Raw genomic sequence first — 18,695 nt, 5'->3', positions numbered from 1 at the left:
ATTCAAGATCATGAGTAGGGTAGTTCTTCTCATGCGGACGTAACTGACGAGATGCATAGGCAACCACCTTCCCATCTTGCATCAGAACACAACCTAACCCAAGTTTGGATGCATCGCAATACACTTGGAAACCCTTCTTTGGATCAGGCAAAATCAAAATAGGAGCTGATATTAAGCGACTTTTCAACTCTTGAAAACTCTGCTCACATTCTTCTGACCACTTGTACTTTACATCTTTCTGAAGCAGTCGTGTCATGGGCTTAGCAATCTTGGAAAAATTCTCTATAAACCTCCGGTAATATCCTGCAAGGCCTAGGAAACTGCGAATCTCTGAAACTGTCTTTGGTTGTTTCCAGTTGGTTACGGATTCCACATTACTAGGATCGACGGCAACTCCTCCTGCTGAGATGACGTGACCAAGGAACTTCACTTCAGACAACCAAAATTCACACTTGCTAAACTTAGCATACAGTTGATGTTCTCGTAGCTTCTCTAATGCAAGGCGAAGATGCTCTTCATGCTCTTCTTTGGTTCGGGAGTAGATAAGAATGTCATCAATAAAGACCACCACGAATTTGTCTAGGTACTCCATAAACACCTTATTCATCAAGTTCATGAAGAAAGCGGGGGCATTGGTAAGTCCAAAAGACATAATAGTACATTCGAACAATCCATACCTAGTGGTAAAAGCTGTCTTAGGTATATCTTCCTCTTTGATTCTCAACTGGTGATACCCTGATCGAAGATCTATCTTGGAGAAAACGGTGGCACCTTTAAGCTGATCAAACAAATCATCAATTCTGGGCAGCGGATACTTATTCTTGATAGTCACATCATTTAGTGCACGATAGTCCACACACATCCTCTGGGTATGGTCTTTCTTTTCCACAAAAATAACCAGAGCTCCCCATGGAGATGAACTCGGTCTGATGTATCCTTTTTGAAGCAAATCGTCTACTTGCCTCTTGACTTCTGCCAACTCATTGGCTGCCATTCTATAAGGTCTCTTATAGATCGGAGTTGTTCCTGGTACCAAATCTATTCTGAACTCTATATCCCTTTTAGGCGGCATACCAGGCAAATCATCTGGGAACACATCGGAATACTCCCGGACTATAGGAATCTCTTCCAAAGTTATCTGGTTCTGTCTTGACCTTAAAGACTCAGATGACAGTGCAAGAACAGTTACAACTCGACCATCATTGCTGGTGAGAGTCACTTTTCTGTTAGCACAGTCTATCACACCTTTATGTCTGGCTAACCAGTCCATCCCTAGGATGACATCAAGGTCTTTGGATTCTAACAGGATAAGATTGGCCAGAAATGGTATTCCTTGAATTTCTATTCTGACAAAGGGGCTACGTTGCAAAGAGAGTGCTTGATTACTCGGGGTACTAACCATCAAAGGACGTCTAAGATCTTCTACTTCCATCCCATGATTTCCCGCAAAACTCTTAGATAAGAATGAATGTGTAGCACCAGAATCGAAAAGCACTGTTGCAGGAACTAAGTTAACAAGAAACGTACCCAAAATCACATCTGGAGCATCTTGAGCTTCTGCAGCAGCAACATGATTGACACGGGCCTTTGATGCTGGTATAGTAGAGTTGCTCTGGGCAGGGACAACCTTCACACGTCGGGGCTTCGGACACTTGTCAGCATAATGTCCTGGGTCTCCACAATTGAAACACACCACGGGCTTGCTGCCTTGCTCCCTCTTGGCAGGTTGTTGCTGTGCTGGAGCTGCAACAGGGCGTAGAGCTTGATTACGGATGTTGTTGCCAGCATTGTTGTTGAAGAACTGACGCTGCGGACGAACAACAGACGAAGAACCTCCCTGTGGCATGGACTGGGGTCCTAAAGTAAGACGCGGCTTCTGATTATTCCCCTGTTGTGTCTTGAATTGAGCAATCCGGCGTTTCTTCTGCTCCATGCGGTTGTACTTGTCCTCCTGACGAATAGCCTTATCCACCAACTTCTGGAAATCAGAATAATCTCCAGTCATGAGTGGGTAAGAAAGCTCATCATTAAGTCCTTCCAAGAACTTCTCCTAGCGCTCTTCATCATTGCGCACATCTTCCGGAGCATAACGAGTCAGACGATTGAACTCGTGCAGATACTCCGTAACAGAGCGAGATCCCTGGGTGAGCGACCTGAATTCCTTCTTCTTGAGAGACACCACTCCCGATGGTATATGCGTCTTCCGAAAAGCAGCGGTGAATTCCAGCCAAGTGATAGGTTCAACAGTAGTCCTGTTAAGGCGGAAGTGATCCCACCATTCAGAGGCAGGGCCATGCAACTGGTGTGATGCAAATGAGACCTTTTCCTGATCAGTGCATTGAAGCAAATCCAACTTCTTCTCTATGGCATGCAGCCAATCACCAGCTTCAACAGGATTAGTGGTACTAGAGAAAATAGGCGGCCTCACACGAAGAAATTCTGCTAACTTGTTCTGGGGAGGTGCATGGTTATTTCCTTGGTTCTGCTGATTCTGAAGTTGCTGCATCATCATGTTCATTAGCTGAGTCTGTTGAGCAAGAACTTGAGCAAGAGTGGGATTCCCTTCATTGTTGTTGTTATTGGGGTTGTTGGGGCCATTCCCGTTGCTGCGAGTGTTCACCATCTAGCATGGACAGGGCACAAGAAGAGAGACCGGGGGAACTACTTAGGACAGAGAATTACTTTAACTTTTATTGATCTTAACTGAGTTTCATTATTACAAACTGAAGACTCTCACACCACTAAACTCACCAACTTCCTAACACTCAAAAGCAAACAAACACATGCACTTACATCCCACTACTGATGTAAATCACATGCGAGACACACACAACCAAACTTAAAGCAAGCAAACTAACACAACGATCTAAGACAACGACTTAACAAGTCACTCTAGTTCTTCCGAGCATCGGAGGTCGATTGAAGGCTCATTCGGCTCGTCTTCATCATCTTGAGTTGCTACCCACTCAATCTTGGAATGGTTGCGCTTGGATTCTTCTTCTTCATCATCACTTATGATCATGACCGGAGGATCTGCCAAGGTTGGGGCAACTTCTTTCTCCACCACACGAACTTTTGGCGCCAATTGATAGCGAGGGACAAATAGAGCTCTCTTCCTTGCGGTGAGACGAATCCTGGCCTTCTGCGGCGGTGCTTCTCCCTTCAACGCGGCTAATTCCTTCTCCAAACGATCCACCTTGTCTTCTAACTTGCAAATCTTACCACGATTCCGGTCTTCACGATCTTGAGCCGCTAACACAGTCTCCGCACGGGTTTCATCCATAGCCCACAGCATCTCAACCAAATGCCTTGTGGTAGCATCATTCTCAATTCCTTCAGTCTCAAGGTAGCTGCCACGGTCACTTCCCTGGGGTTGGCGAGGATGGTAGCGATACTCAGTGTCGGCCAACTGATCACTGTAGCGATCGCGGAGCTCTCCTATGGCGATCCTTGCCACCTCCTGACATGCATGGATGTAGTTTCTTCCTCCAGCTTCGAACATCACTGAAGGGATACCTTCACTATTACTGTTCAAGGTGACTTTGACTCGGCACTTCTCTTCATGACGATCATGAGGAATCTGGGCATAAAAAGGGGCAGTCCCAAATCCTATGGCAAAGGACATCGTACGCAACTCCTGGACAAAACCCTCAACACCAAACAAGTACTCAGGCTTGTAGCGCGGCATCTAAAGACAAGTGAAAGGAGGGAGTTAAGACATTTATCCAATTAATAGCACAAGTTTTTGGATTAATTTGAATAAAGTTAGAAATCAAAGTAAAAAGGTAAGTAAATACGGTAAACCAAGCTTGCAAGATAAGTTGAAACAGCTGGAAACAAGGTTACAAATTTTGTACTTTTGAACATCAGGTTTCAAAAGAAATAAAAGAAAGTTATAAAATCAACTTGCTTAATTTATTTTATTGCAGCAAGATTAAATAAAACAATATTGTAAAACTTTTGCTGGTAAATGAGCCATTAGTACAGTAATAGATGTACAGTACTAATAACACTGGAATAAATTTTGAATGAGAACCCTTAAAAAAGATTATGAAGTGCATGTGCCATTAGTTTGGTTTAATTAAAAGAGAAGGAGAGGAGAACAGTTCTATTTTTCCAATATTTTTAGAGGGCTTCTATGGGTAACCATATGGCATAACCTAGGGTCAAGGAGCTCTGATACCAACTTGTCACGCCCGGAATTTCTATCCAAAATTCCAAACGCTTACATGTGTGTGAACCCTCGTCCAGGAATCAGCCGAGGCACACAATAACAAATTGATAATAGAGTACAATTATTACTCTAATTAATAAGCGTATAAAATGTCATTACAGAGGTAGATAGTTCCTCTCAAACAATAAAGATCTAAGCAGCGGAAAGAAAAGATAAACGGCGCAGACGACTCCACTCCACAGGCAGCTTGACCAGGGCTACACCTAATCCTCCACACCATCAGCATCATTGTAGAACTCTTCCTCTGATGAATGATTGCAAGGTGAGTATATGACATACTCAGCAAGCCACGCAGCAAATATGCAAGTGCACAGGATAACAAAGGATGGCATAGTAGGGTTTCATTTGCAAAACCAGCATTTAGCAAACATTTGAGAATTTGATAAAACAGTTAAGTAATTAAACAATATTAATCCAACGCTATACAACATACCCTGTTGTATAGGCCCAACCATTCTGAACAACCATCCCGGCTGCACAGTTCTATCTCCAAACCAGGAATGTACCATTCCAAACCAGGAGCTAATTAAATTATTACCAATTATAGCATCATTTACTATGGTGAGAAGGGTGAGACTAATCACGAAAGACATTGTTAGACCCGCCCATAACCGCGGGCACGGCTATTCGAATAGTTTTACTCTGATCAGAGGTGTACCACTGTACCCACAAGACACAACCCCACATCATGTCACCATGTGCCTCAATACCACCACGGTACCTCGGAAAGGAGTTGTGACAATACCCCTTGCATAACACAATCCACTGCAGTGCACCTTCCTGGATCATAATCACCCCCTTATAAACAAGGCATGGACTCCCCAGCGACCCCCGTGGGCTTATCTCCGCCACTTCTCAGTCTGGTGCCCCGCAATGAACCATGCTATACAAAAGATAAAGCCGTTGCCCACGCTGGCTTGTGGTTGGCACGGTTAATGTTTCACAACCGAAACTCGTGAACCGGTCCTTAATTGTCATGAGCACGACCATCAAAACCATGTGCTCACAACCCACCATTACCAGGTTTTAGTTGGCACATTAATTAATTAACCAATCATGATTGACCATCGTGAACTATCATTAAGCCATCATTAAGTAATAGTGAGTCATGAGTTTTCCCAATAGTGAGCTAATGTTTCTAAGCAGGGCTAAGCAATTATATCTAATATCTAGTTGAACCAATATACATAGCCCAACTAGTCAAGTTATAATAACCCAAGGTATCAAGGAATAAAGTAATCAAGAACAAAAGGGCTATAACAAACAATAGGTTAATTCCACCCAATGACATTCGAAAATAAATGCAATATTTGAATAGAAACAATAGCTTTAAATAGGATCAACATGCTCAAAGGGTTGTTTGGGATCTGTGTGACTTGCCTTGCTGGCCTTGGAACTCTTCAAACTCTTCTCCGGCGAAAACGGACTCTCCGGAAACGACGGAATCTAAACAGAAAAGAGCAAAAACACCAAAACAGCACATAAACAAGCATGAACAGTACATATGGATATTTTTAACATGTAGATCTCAATTTTAGAAAAATTTAGAGACTTGAACCAACTAAATCGGAGCTAAGATGAATTAGTTATGAATTTTTGAAGATTAAATCGGATTAAAATACTTAAATTGATTTTAATTGAATTATGGCGCAATAATGAATTATTTTTGAAAAGGAAAAAGGGATTTATTGCGTCAGCGGGCTAGGGTTTCGGTGGACCGGGCGCACGGCGGCGGTTCACGCGAACGGACGGCCGAGATCGACTTGATCCAAAACGGACGGCCGAGATCGAACGGTCCACGACCGGCTCACGGGAAAGGGCGACGATGACGTCAGCGGTGACGTCACCACCGGCGGCGGCGGCTCGGCGGCTCGGACGGCGCACGCTCGCCGGCGAACGGCGGCGCTTCGGCACGAACGGAGGGCACCAACGGGTAGCGGACGGCACGGCGAACTCACCGGCGACCAAAGCGACGGCGGAAGACCAACGGACGGCGACGGCGACGAGGTTGAATCGGCGGCGCTTTTCGGCTTGACGACGGTGACGATGCTCCGGCGGTCTCCGATGGTGGCGAAGCGGCGGACGAGGACGGCGACGTCTTGGCGACCACGACGGCGGTCTTCCCGAGCGACGACGATGACTGGAACGGCGGCGGCGCACGACTGGAGCGACGGCGGCGACGGCGGCGCTAGGGCACACGGCGCTAGAGCTCTTCCGGCGACGAGAGGCGAAGGCGAGAGTGGCGGCGTGTAGAGGAGACACCGGGGAAGCTTATAAAGGGGCTAGGAGGCGGCGACGAAGGCCCACGGTGGCCGGCGACGAGAAGGAAAGCTCGAGCTCGGAGAGAGAAAAGCCGATCCGATTCGAACTCGAATCCATCGATTTCCAAACCGATTTAGCCGAAGTTTCCAAAGGAGAAAAGGTAGAGGAGATCTCGAGGATCATTTCCCCTCTTTTGATTCGGCCGGAGAAGGAAAGGAGCTGCCGAATTTGGAAGGGAACGGCGGCGGCGGCGTGCTAGGGTTCGGCCGGGCGACGGCGGCTCGGGGAAGACGAACCTGACAAGCGGGACCCACCTGTCAGCGACAGCGAGGGCGCGCGCGGCTGCGGCGGACTGGGCCGACTGGGCCGGGGAGAGAGAAAAAGGGTTTTGGGCCGACTTTCGGCCCAAAGCCAAAAGAAGACTTTTAAAACCTTTTTCAATTTAAATTATTTCTTAAATGCAATTCCATTTATTAAAAATACTTCCTTAGCTCAAATAAATCCCAGAAAAATCTAGGAATTATAGAATTAAGCAAAGTATTTAATGAAATTTTATCTGGCCCCATTTTATATTGGAATTTATTAATTAAAATTAGATCTTCTTTTCAAGGCTTTTTAAAATCATTTCTAAAATTTCCAATTAAACAACAATTTATATATTTTGAATTTTCAGGGTGTGACAGTCGGTCTGACCGAGATTGATCTGCCGGTCTAACCGAGTAGATGCCGCCAATCTAACCGGTGTTGAACCTCCGGTCTGACCGCCAAAGTTGCCTGCCTCGCCTGTCGCCGCCGCCGGTTTGACCACCCATATGCCACCGGTCTGACCGCCGGTGCACCGCCGGTTAGACCGACGAAACCCGGTGAAACACAAATCAAAGAACTCTTAAAGTGGATGACGACTTTATTACTTCTCTCTGTGTTTACAAAGTGCACCAACAACACTCCTTACAAAAATTTCGACTAAACTCGAAACCCTAACTCAAAACTCAATTCAATTGCTCTATAAAACGATACCGGGAAGCCTCACGCTTCCCCTCTATTTATACATGAGGTAGGCAGCCTAAAGCCACGAACCAAACTCATACTAGGAGTCCTAAACACCTTAGGAAACCCACTAGTACAAGAAAGAAACTTTACATAACCAATCGTACCAAATTTGGACTCCTTCCAAATTCAACTCCGCATCCCATACGCACACAATAACTCCATCGTATGTCATATGGAATCTCCATCAACCACGTGCATCAACTCTAGCCTTAATATCCCGCATGATCTCTGACCACCACGGACGTCGTCTTATCCCCAAGCCGACTCCCGGTCCATCACCGCAAATACTCTCCCGAGACATCGAGTCACCTACACATGGAACAAACAAAGAAACCCTATTCCGAGACCAAGCTATCTTCAACTTGACTCATTAGCAGCAAACAATAGTATTACATACGTATAGTATCCATCTAGAAGTCATAATCATGAAATAAACTCGGATATTCAAATAAACAACCCGAAACCGAAACCGACATAGTGTCGGCCGGTCAGACCGTGGGCTGGCCGGTCAGACCGTGGGCTGGCCGGTCCGACCGCTCGATCACCGCTGATCTGACCGGCATACACAGCCCGGTCTGACCGGTCACATAAAATGACAATCCTGCGATTCACCTGTAAATCCGATCATCTCCAAAACCACTTCGTGAAAAAATTCCAAATAACAAAACAAATAATCTCCAATGCCCAATTGTTCATCACAGAATAATAACAAAAACACCTTTGATTTTACAATCTCCCCCTTCATGAACACATTGGCAAACTCATCAAAATTGTTTTGGTGTTTGGAAAAAAAAACAAAAGTGGTAAAAAGCACACTTCGTACAAATGTACACATCATGCTCAAAAATCCAAAAGAAAACTTCTCCCCCTTTTTAAAAGAAAGAAATTCTCAATTGAACCAAAAACATGCTCGTCTCAACAACTCTCCAAAATTTTACCTTGCTTCTCCAAAAATCCAAAAATTTTCACATTACTTCTCCCCCTTTTGACAATGATTTCATCAAGCATAGGAATTATGCTCATTAATGTTCAAGAGCTTAGCATACATATAGCATATCAAGTCATGTGTTGCAATAAAAAGAAGTTGAACCCATCTATAACAGAACAAGCATGCATTAAAGTATAACTAAGAATCAAAGATTTTACAATTAAGCTTGAATCAACAATCAAAATTCATGATTTCATACGATTTATAATGCAACATCTTAACAAGCACATAGGTTGAAGAATAAACACTAAACACATATACTTATTGCATTTATCACTCTTTCTCAAATAACCTTGAGCACAAAATAACCAAGAAGTTTTTTTTAACTTTTTCTTTTCTTGAGCCTTTTTGCTCATATTTTTCTCTTTTATTCCGGGTACGTCCCTGTCGTCAAGACTGTTTCCAGGGATTCGGCACCCATTATTTTGCTCACATCGAATACGTCCTTGTCGTCAAGACTGTTTCCAAGGATTCGGTATTCATTTTTTATATTTTTTATTCCTTCTTTCACAATGAGCAATTAAAGCTATTTGAGGAATAACAAATCAATAAAGCATATATATAGAGCATTTATAAATCAAACCATATGCTAGCATCAACATTGCATATTTTCTTAATTCAAGTATAGAATTTAAGTGTCATGCATCATCTCCCTTAAAAGCAAAATCTAAATCTCATGAAAAGACTAGAATACATACTGTCACGCCCGGAATTTCTATCCAAAATTCCAAACGCTTACATGTGTGTGAACCCTCGTCCAGGAATCAGCTGAGGCACACAATAACAAATTGATAATAGAGTACAATTATTACTCTACTTAATAAGCGAATAAAATATCATTACAGAGGTAGATAGTTCCTCTCAATAAATAAAGATCTAAGCAGCGGAAAAAAAAAACGGCGCAGACGGCTCCACTCCACAGGCAGCTTGACCAGGGCTACACCTAATCCTCCACACCATCAGCATCATTGTAGAACTCTTCCTCTGATGAATGATTGCAAGGTGAGTATATGACATACTCAGCAAGTCACGTAGCAAATATGCAAGTGCACAGGATAACAAAGGATGGCATAGTATAGGGTTTTATTTGCAAAAGCAGCATTTAGCAAACATTTGAGAATTTTATAAAACAGTTAATTAATAAACAATATTAATCCAACGCTATACAACATACCCTGTTGTATAGGCCCAACCATTCTGAACAACCATACCCGGCTGTACAGATCTATCTCCAAACCAGGAATATACCATTCCAAACCAGGAGCTAATCAAATTATTACCAATTATAGCATCTTCTATTATGATGAGAAGTGTGAAACTAATCACGAAAGACATTGTTAGACCCGCCCATAACCGCGGGCACGGCTATTCGAATAGTTTTACTCTGATCAGAGGTGTACCACTGTAACCACAAGACACAGCCCCACATCATGTCACCATGTGCCTCAATACCACCACGGTACCTCGGAAAGGAGCTGTGACAGTACCTCTCGTACAACACAATCCACCACAGTGCACCATTCCTAGATCATAATCACCCCCTTATAAACAAGGTATGGACTCCCCAGCGACCCCCGTGGGCTTATCTCCGCCACTTCTCAGTCTGGTGCTCCGCAATGAACCATGCTATACAAAAGATAAAGCCGTTGCCCACGCTGGCTTGTGGTTGGCACGGTTAATGTTTCACAACCGAAACTCGTGAACCGGTCCTTAATTGTCATGAGCACGACCATCAAAACCATGTGCTCACAACCCACCATTATCAAGTTTTAGTTGGCAAATTAATTAATTAACCAATCACGATTGACCATCGTGAGCTATCATTAAGCCATCATTAAATAATAGTGATTCATAAGTTATCCCAATAGTGTGCTAATGTTTCTAAGCATGGCTAAGCAATCATATCTAACATCTAGCTGAACCATTATATAGAGCTCAACTAGTCAAGTTTTAATAACCCAAGGTATCAAGGAATAAAGTAATCAAGAACAAAAGGGCTATGGCAAACAATAGGTTAATTCCACCCAATGACATTCGAAAATAGATGCAATAGTTGAATAGAAACAATAGCTTTAAATAGGATCAACATGCTTAAAGGGTTGTTTGGGATCTGTGTGACCTGCCTTGCTGGCCTTGGAACTCTTCAAACTCTTCTGCTGCGAAAACGGACTCTCCGGAAACGATGGAATCTAAGCAGAAAGAAGCAAAATCACCAAAACAGCACATAAACAAGCATGAACAGTATATGTGGATATTTTTAACATGTAGACCTCAATTTTAGAAAAATTTAGAGACTTGAACCAACTAAATCCGAGCTAAGATGAATTAGTTATGAATTTTTGAAGATTTAATCGGATTGAAACACTTATATGGATTTTAATTGAATTATGACGCAATAATGAATTATTTTTGAAAAGGAAAAAGGGAATTATTGCGTCAGCGGCTAGGGTTTGCGGTGGACCGGGCGCACAGCGACGGTTCACGGGAACGGAGGGCCGAGATCGATCCATCCAAAACGGACGGCCGAGATCGATCGGTCCACGACCAGCTCACGGGAGACGGGGACGATGACGCCAGCGATGACGTCACCACCGGCGGCGGCGGCTCGGCGGCTCGGACGGCTCGGACGGCGCACGCTTGCCGGCGAACGGCGGCGCTTCGGCACGAACGGAGGGCACCAACGGGTAGAGGGCGACGCGGCAAACTCACCGGCGACCAAAGAAGCGGCGGAGGAGCAACGGACGGCGACGGCGACGAGGAAGAAACGGCGGCGGTCTTCGGCTTGATGACGGCGACGATGCTCCGGCGGTCTCCGGCGGTGGCGAAGTGGCGGACGAGGACGGCTGTGACTTGGCGACCACGAAGGCGACCTTCCCGAGCGACGGCGACGACTGGAACGGCGGTGGCGCACGGCTGGAGCGACGGCGGCTCAAGGCTACATGGCGCTAGAGCTCTACGGACGACGAGAGGCGAAGGCGAGGGTGGCGACGGGTAGAGGAGAGCTTGTCGCGTCCCAAATCGACTCTAAAATACATCCTCGAAATTGTGCATAGAATAAGTAAAATCCATGTGAAAGCCTCCAACAATTAAAATGTGCAAAGCTAAAAGTCAAATAAGGCTTGGAGGATTTTTGTATATTTCCTAAAAGCCTAAAATGCGTAAATAAATTTTAGTGGAATTTTCAGAGCACAAATAATAATTGAGAAGAAATAAACAAAGTTAAAATGGTTTTATAAAAAGAAAAATCCCTAAAAGTCTTCTTTCCCCCCTTCCCTTCTTGGGCCGGCTCGACCCAGCTCCCTCCCTCTCTCTCCTCTCCCCCGCGCGCGCGCCGCTGACGGGCGGGCCCGCCCACCATCCTCGCTGACGGGTGGGGCCCACCCGTCATCCCCTACCTTCCGCCGCTCCCGCCGCCCGCCCGTGCCCTAGCGCCGCCGCCGCCGCCGAATCCGCCGCTTCCCGCCGTCCCCGCTCGCCATAAAGAGGGGGAAATCACTCCCCGTGATTCCCTCCCTCTTTCCCCCCTCTTTTCTCTCTCTCTCTCCCTTGGATTCGTTTGGAATCCCTCCCGCAATCTTCGCCGGCGCATCAATGGAGCCCGAGATCGCCGCGCCGATTTCCTTCCCCTCCGGCCGCCCTCTCTCACTCCCAACCCTATTTAAGCACTCCCCGTGCCTCCCTCCTCCGTTTCCGCCGTTCGCCGCTCGCTCTCCCCGTCGGAATCGAGCTCGCGCCGTCGTCCTCTCTCTCCGCCATCGCCGCCAAGCTTCGGTCCGCCGCCGTCGTCGCCCCGGACCTCCTCCCGCTTCGGCATCGCCTCCTTCGGCTTCGCCGCGTTCTCGCCGACCTTGTCCACTCCTCCGTTTCGCCCGCCGACCGCCGGAGCACCGCCGTCCTCGTCGACCCGAGCCGCGCCGCCGCCTCTCTCCGCTTCGGTCGCCGTTCCCGTCGTCGCCGTCGACCCGGGGTGAGCCGAGGACCGCCATTTCGCTTCCCCCTTCCCTCCCCTCTCTCGGGCGCCGCTCCGTCGCGCTGGAGGTCGCCGCCGGCGACCATCGGGGCGCGGGCGCGCCGCCTCCCGTCGGCCGTGCCGGCGAGGCCGCCTTCGGGCGCGCCCCGCGGCTGCCATGTGGGGCCCGGCCGTCAGCCGCCCGCGCCCTCGGGTGCGGCTGACGCGTGGGACCCACGGCGCCGGCCGGCGCAAGCCGCGTGCACCCGGTCCACCGTGGACCGTGAGGCTGCCGCGTGGGCCCCACTCCCGTGGACCCGGTCCACGCGCCCCTCCCCTCGGCTGACGCAATAAATCCGATTTTAAATTAAAAATTTAAATGAAGAAATTCGCAAATATTCATTTAAAGAGCATATAAACTTCAAATGGCCATAACTTGGCCATTTGAACTCGGAATTGGACCGTTCAAGTCTCTAATTTTTCCTTAAGAAGTCAAGAACCCATTTTTGTGCTTTGTTTCTGCTGGTTATATGGAGTTTAGTAGAGTAAAAGCCTTTTCTTTTCCGTTGGTCGTGTAGACGCTGCAGCTTCGGAAGATCCGCTCTTCGTGGAAGTTGAAGCCGGTGTTTGGGAAAGCAAGCAAGGCAAGTCACATCATCTTTGAACATATTGAATCCCAGTTTGTAAAATTATGTTGATTTAAATTATTGCATTATCGCTTTATTTAAATTCCCGCGTTATCACTGTTTTATTTAGCCATGCCTATTTACCTTTGTTATGACCTTATTATTGTTATTGTTATTATTACCTTGTTCACCCTAGAATAAACAAAACCCCAACTAGTGGGCACTCTACTCATGGTACCACTAGTACGATTATAGGTAGATGCTTCGCTTTTAATTAGGTAACATTAGGCGGTTTTACAACTCTAGACTTTGGGAATGTTCATATCACCTGGACACTGTGGAGTTGTTGGAGTATTGTGGAATTGGATTCACACCGCCCCCTCTATTCAAAATCCCCAAAAATGGTTTTGATAGTAGCACCTCGGCCATATAAGGACCGGTCTTCGGGCCTCTGTTGCAAAGCACTACCGTACTTCCACATGTCTAGTGGGTAAGGCTTAGTTTGTGGCTCAGTCTAGTTATAAACAAAAGTACACGGATGGAGGTGGATGAAGTCGGGGGTCGATGGACATTCTCCAGGGCAAATGAAGGCTACACGAGCTGCGGCCCGGTAGTCGAGATGTCATGGCACAGGGCCGGTGTCCTGCTGCTAGGGGCTCAGTCCTGCCTGCCTGTCCCGGGGGTTCCGGCCGTAGGCGGGATTGGGTCGGTACTCTTGTCTATGGCTAGGATGGGTTGGAAACTATGTCACGTCTTCCGTCTGTATACCGTGGTGGTATGTGGCACGTGGTTACACGTGAGGGAGATGTGTCTTGTGGGTAAAGATGTACACCTCTGATCAGAGTAAAATCTATTCGAATAGCCGCGCCCTCGGTTATGGGCAAGCCGAGCAATGTACCCAAGTTAGTGTTTTAATTCTTAAAACCTGCTTAACAACTAAAATGTGGAATGGTTGGCCTGGGTTGGCTTGGGACGAGCTGGGACCCAGGGTCGGGTTGCCAGTTCGGTCTGAATCATCGTAGGCCTTGGGTTAAGGCAGGTTCGTGTGGGTTCACGGCCTTGATAAATAATATTGTTTAGTTCTAGAATCGTGTTTACAAAATAGCCCTGAGCAACTAAATATCTTTAAATGCTGTTTACTGCAACCCTAACCCCTTTACAGTATAACTCCTTTGTACTCCCTTGCATTTATTCTGCACTTGTGGGTGTGTCTTGTTGAGTACGGTGGTTGTACTCAGTCTTGCTCAATTTTTCCCAACCCCAGAAGAGGAGTTCCAGGAGGATGAAGGCTTCGGTGTCTAGCTCGTGCCTGCCGTCAAGCGCCTGTGGTCGTCGCCCTAGTCTTCCGCTGTTTCTCGTTTGTCTCTGTGTGTGCTGGGCCTTCGTTGCCCATGTAATAAGTTATCTAATTACGCTTCCGCTTGTTAAACTCTGAATTGTATCAACTTTTGGTGTACCTTGCCTCCTGGGACAAGGATTAATGCACGCACGTAAGGAATGCCCGTTGGGTTATTTCCGGTCGTGACAAGTTGGTATCAGAGCCCCCTTGACCCTAGGACGAGCCGTAGATCCCAAGCCTTAGCAATATTTTCGAAATAAAAATCCTTTGTATTTGTGAAAATCCTCTAGTCTCTCTCTGTCTTGCTGCTTCATTTATCGCCAAAATCTGACCTTTAAAATGTTGCTTTTCTTTTTGTTTTTGTTTGTAGATGGCCGGCAGCGTCACCCGTCGTGGTTTGGACATGACTGGTTTCTTCTTGGAGCTGCGGGGCATGTGCGTGGCCCTGGGGTATCCACACGGAGTGGACTACCAGGCCAGGCCGCTTCCGGAGCAGGAGGGTGACGATGCGGAGCCCCACGCTGCTTGGGAGGTCACTGCAGTGATCCTCGCTGGCTCTCCCGAGCGGACTTCGCTGACAGTCACCGCTGGTGGAGACTCCTTCCCCGCCGCTTGCCAGAGCGCCGCTCTCCTCGCCATCGGCACTCTTCACCAGCGCTACCCGGACGAGTTGCAGCACTCGCCCTACCGCTACCACCCTCGTCGCGGAGGAGCCCGCGACCACGCCACCTTCCGGGATGCTAGCTCGGAGGATGACGCTACCATCGTGCACTTGGCGCGTATGGTGGAGGCGTACGACGCGGCTCGTATCGACTTCCATCAGATGGTGCGCCGTGGGATGGTCGAGAACAACCTGAAGATCCTGGAGCTGCGTCAAGAGAACCTGCAGCTCAAGAAGGACCTGGACGCAGTGGAGGCGCAGCTGCATCAGCTCAAGATCGCCCAGGGAGAGATCTGCCGCCCCAAGCGCCGCCGTGTCTGCCGCAGTCTGAAGATCACTGCCCGCAAGAGCACCTCCAGGCCCGAGCTTGTTCGTCAGTCCCTGGCGTGGACTTGCTTCGTGGAGGCCCCTCGTGCCGAGCCTGCGCCCGTGGTTCCCCAGGAGGGGGAAGCCTCCGGCGTTGGTAGCACGGAGGATGCGCTGTTGCTCACCTTCCGTCCTGGCCCGTCGCAGCAGTAGACGAGCAGTTAGTAGGCTTGCGCGTGTGTTCTTTCTCGTTTGTCTTCTTGTTGGGTTGTGTAGGGCACAGTTATGCTGGTGTGTGGTGTAACTGTGTCGGAGCCTGTCTTTATTTATTCGCCTAAGCAACTTGAACCTTAATGAACCAATTTAATAGCAGTAATAAATTTAAGAATTATGGTAGTCGTGGGTGGTTAGCTTTAATTGTCAGCTCTCTCTGTTTGTTGGTTCTGTGTGGGGTTTTCAGATGGTGACGACCAGGAGAAATGCTGCCACCGGTGATGGCAACCAACCTGAAGGCAGCAACCACAACCATCAGGGCAACCCACCTCCACTGTCACGCCCGGAAATTCACTAGTAATTTCCGAACTTATTTGTGCATAAAATCCTCGTCCAGGAATCAGCCGAGGTACACAAACTGACAATTTTAATATACAAATCCATCTTAATAATAACGTTACATACTTACAAAGAAAAGAAAACAGCGGCGGAATTAACGGTCTAGCGATGGCTTCAGCTCCACTCCCACAGGCAGCTCAACTGGGGTATAAGCCAAACGTCTTCTCCTTCTGGATCCTTTATCTTCAACTGAGGTTTGATTGATTATTGCAAGAATGAGCATATGACATACTCAACAAGCCACACAGCAAATATGCAAGTGCACAAGGATACCAAAGGATGGCATAATATAGGCTCATTTGCGAAAGCAGCATTTAGCAAAGAGTTAAGAGTAGTAAAACAGTAGAGTAATTAATTAAAAATTTTAATCAACACTGAACAGCACACTCATGCTGCACAGGCCCAACCATCCTGAACAACCATACCCGGCTGTACAGATCTAACTCCAAACCAGGAGCTAAGCAAATTATTACCAGGTATAACATCCATAATTATTGTGAGAGGTGTGAGACTAATCACGAAAAACATTGCTCAACCCGCCCATAACCGCGGGCACGGCTATTCGAATAGTTTTACTCTGGCCAGAGATGTACCACTGTACCCACAAGACACAACCCCACATCATGTCACCATGTGCCTCAATACCACCACGGTACCTCGGAAAGGAGTTGTGACAATACCCCTTGCACAACATAACCCATTACAGCGCACCTTTCCTGGATCATAATCACCCCCTTATAAACAAGGCATGGACTCCCCAGCGACCCCCGTGGACTTCTCGCCACTTCTCAGTCTGGCGCACTATAATGAATCACGCTACACAAAAGATAAAGCCGTTGCCCACGCTGGCTTGTGGTTGGCACGATAAATGTTTCACAACAGTAGCTCGCGAACCGGTCCTTAATTGTCATGAGCACGACTCTCAAAACCATGTGCTCACAACCCACCATTATCAAGTTTTAGTTGGCAAGTAATTAATTAACCAATCACGATTAACCATCGTGAACTATCATTAAGCCATCCTTAAATAATAGTGAGTCATAAGTTATCCCAATAGTGTGCTAATGTTTCTAAGCATGGCTAAGCAATCATAACTAATATCTAGCTGAACCAATATATAAAGCCCAACTAGTCAAGTTATAATAACCCAAGGTATCAAGGAATAAAGTAATCAATGCAAATTGGCCATAACAAAGGAATAAGTTCACACCACCCGGTGACATTCGAAAATAAATGCACAGTTGAAATAAATAGAGAATTTAAATATAGGATCAACATGCTCAAAGGATTGTGTTTAGGATCTGTGTGACTTGCCTTGCAATAATCGGTCTTCAATTAATCTTCTGAACACTCCTGACGCACTCACGAACCTTCGCAACGACGGAAACGACAAGCTAACACGCAAAACGAAGAAAAAGACTAATAAAAACCAAATAAACAGTACATATAAAGTAAACAAACATGTAGATCATGATTTTAGATGAATTTAGCAACTTGAACCACTCAAAACCGAGTTACGATGATTTAGTTATGAATTTTCGAAGATTTAATCTATTAGAAAAACAGGAAAAAGAAAAACGATGATGACGTCATGATGACCTCATCAATGGCCGGACCAAGATGGCGACCTCGCCGGAGATTGGATGGTCGGCTGCGACTTTGGAGGACATGAACACGTAGAGGACGACGAGACGAACCCAACGGTACTCACCCTCGAACAAAACGACGAACGACGACGGCCGGCGACGAGGTCTGTTGGCGGCGCGGCTTCGGTCGACGGCGGTGACGGGGCTCCGGTGACCTGCGGCTTCGGGGGTCAGGCGGCCGGGCTTCTCCACACCTCGGCGCACCTTACGGCGGTGACAGCGACCGGCGGCGACGACGGAGGCGGCGGCGCGACGCGGATGGAGCTCGGCCGGCGACGACGGCGGGGTGGAGCACGTGGCGGCGGCGCTACGAGGCACGGGAGACCACGGGAGAGGGGGCAAACGAAAGAGGAGGACTAGGGGGTCCTATTTATAGCCTTGGATTGAAGAGATCGGACTCCTCCCACAAGAAATCGATCCGGAAAAATCAAAAACTCGGTTTTGGAGATAAACTCGAAAACGAGTTCGATTCGGATAAGATACTCAACTTGCTCCGATTTTTGGGGGTAAAGATAGAGGAGGATAAGAGGAATATTTCCCCTCAACTAATTTTAGAAAAACACAAGGGGAAAGATCAGATTTGGAGGAGAAAAACCGAGCCAAATCGGTCTCAGTTCGGCTGCTAGAGGTAGAAGATAAACAGTGTTGAGGGAGGCAAATTAGACTTTTCGTCTTGGGCTGGCTGAAAACAAAGCAAAGAAAGAAAGAGAAGGGGGAAACTCGGCTGGGCCGACTAGGGCTGCACGGCTGTGCACACAAAAGAGGGGGGATGGGCCGGAAAGGGCCCAAGACTAGGAAGAGGATTATTATTACTTTTCCAATTAAATTAATCAATGAAATGATCTTTGAATTGTTAAAAATACTTCCAATGCTCAAATAATTCCAAGAAAAATCTTGAACATACTTGGACACTCAAAGTACTTAACAAAATTATAATTAGACCATTTAATGATTAATTTAATATGTGGGTAATTACTGAAATGCTCTTTGTATGATTAAAAATTAGGAATTGAGCTCCGAAA

General features: G+C 46.8%; 1 long non-coding RNA gene across 2 annotated transcripts; it reads right to left on the bottom strand.

The window, feature by feature from the left end:
- Positions 1-9,124: 9,124 nt before the first annotated feature.
- LOC136351661 (uncharacterized) lies at positions 9,125-18,327 on the bottom strand. 2 transcript variants are annotated; one of them, XR_010734841.1, is made up of 4 exons: positions 17,739-18,327; positions 17,342-17,421; positions 16,098-16,216; positions 9,125-9,518 (listed from the first exon to the last, which is right to left on the bottom strand). It is a non-coding gene; the product is annotated as an uncharacterized lncRNA (long non-coding RNA). The 2 variants fall into 2 exon arrangements; XR_010734840.1 differs by lacking the exon at positions 9,125-9,518 and adding an exon at positions 9,529-10,723.
- Positions 18,328-18,695: the final 368 nt, after the last annotated feature.

This window comes from Oryza sativa, chromosome 9 (genome assembly GCF_034140825.1).
Source record: "Oryza sativa Japonica Group chromosome 9, ASM3414082v1".
NCBI lineage: Eukaryota > Viridiplantae > Streptophyta > Magnoliopsida > Poales > Poaceae > Oryza > Oryza sativa.
The sequence above is the reverse complement of the archived record's forward strand: the minus strand, read 5'-3'. Positions and strand labels throughout refer to the sequence as shown.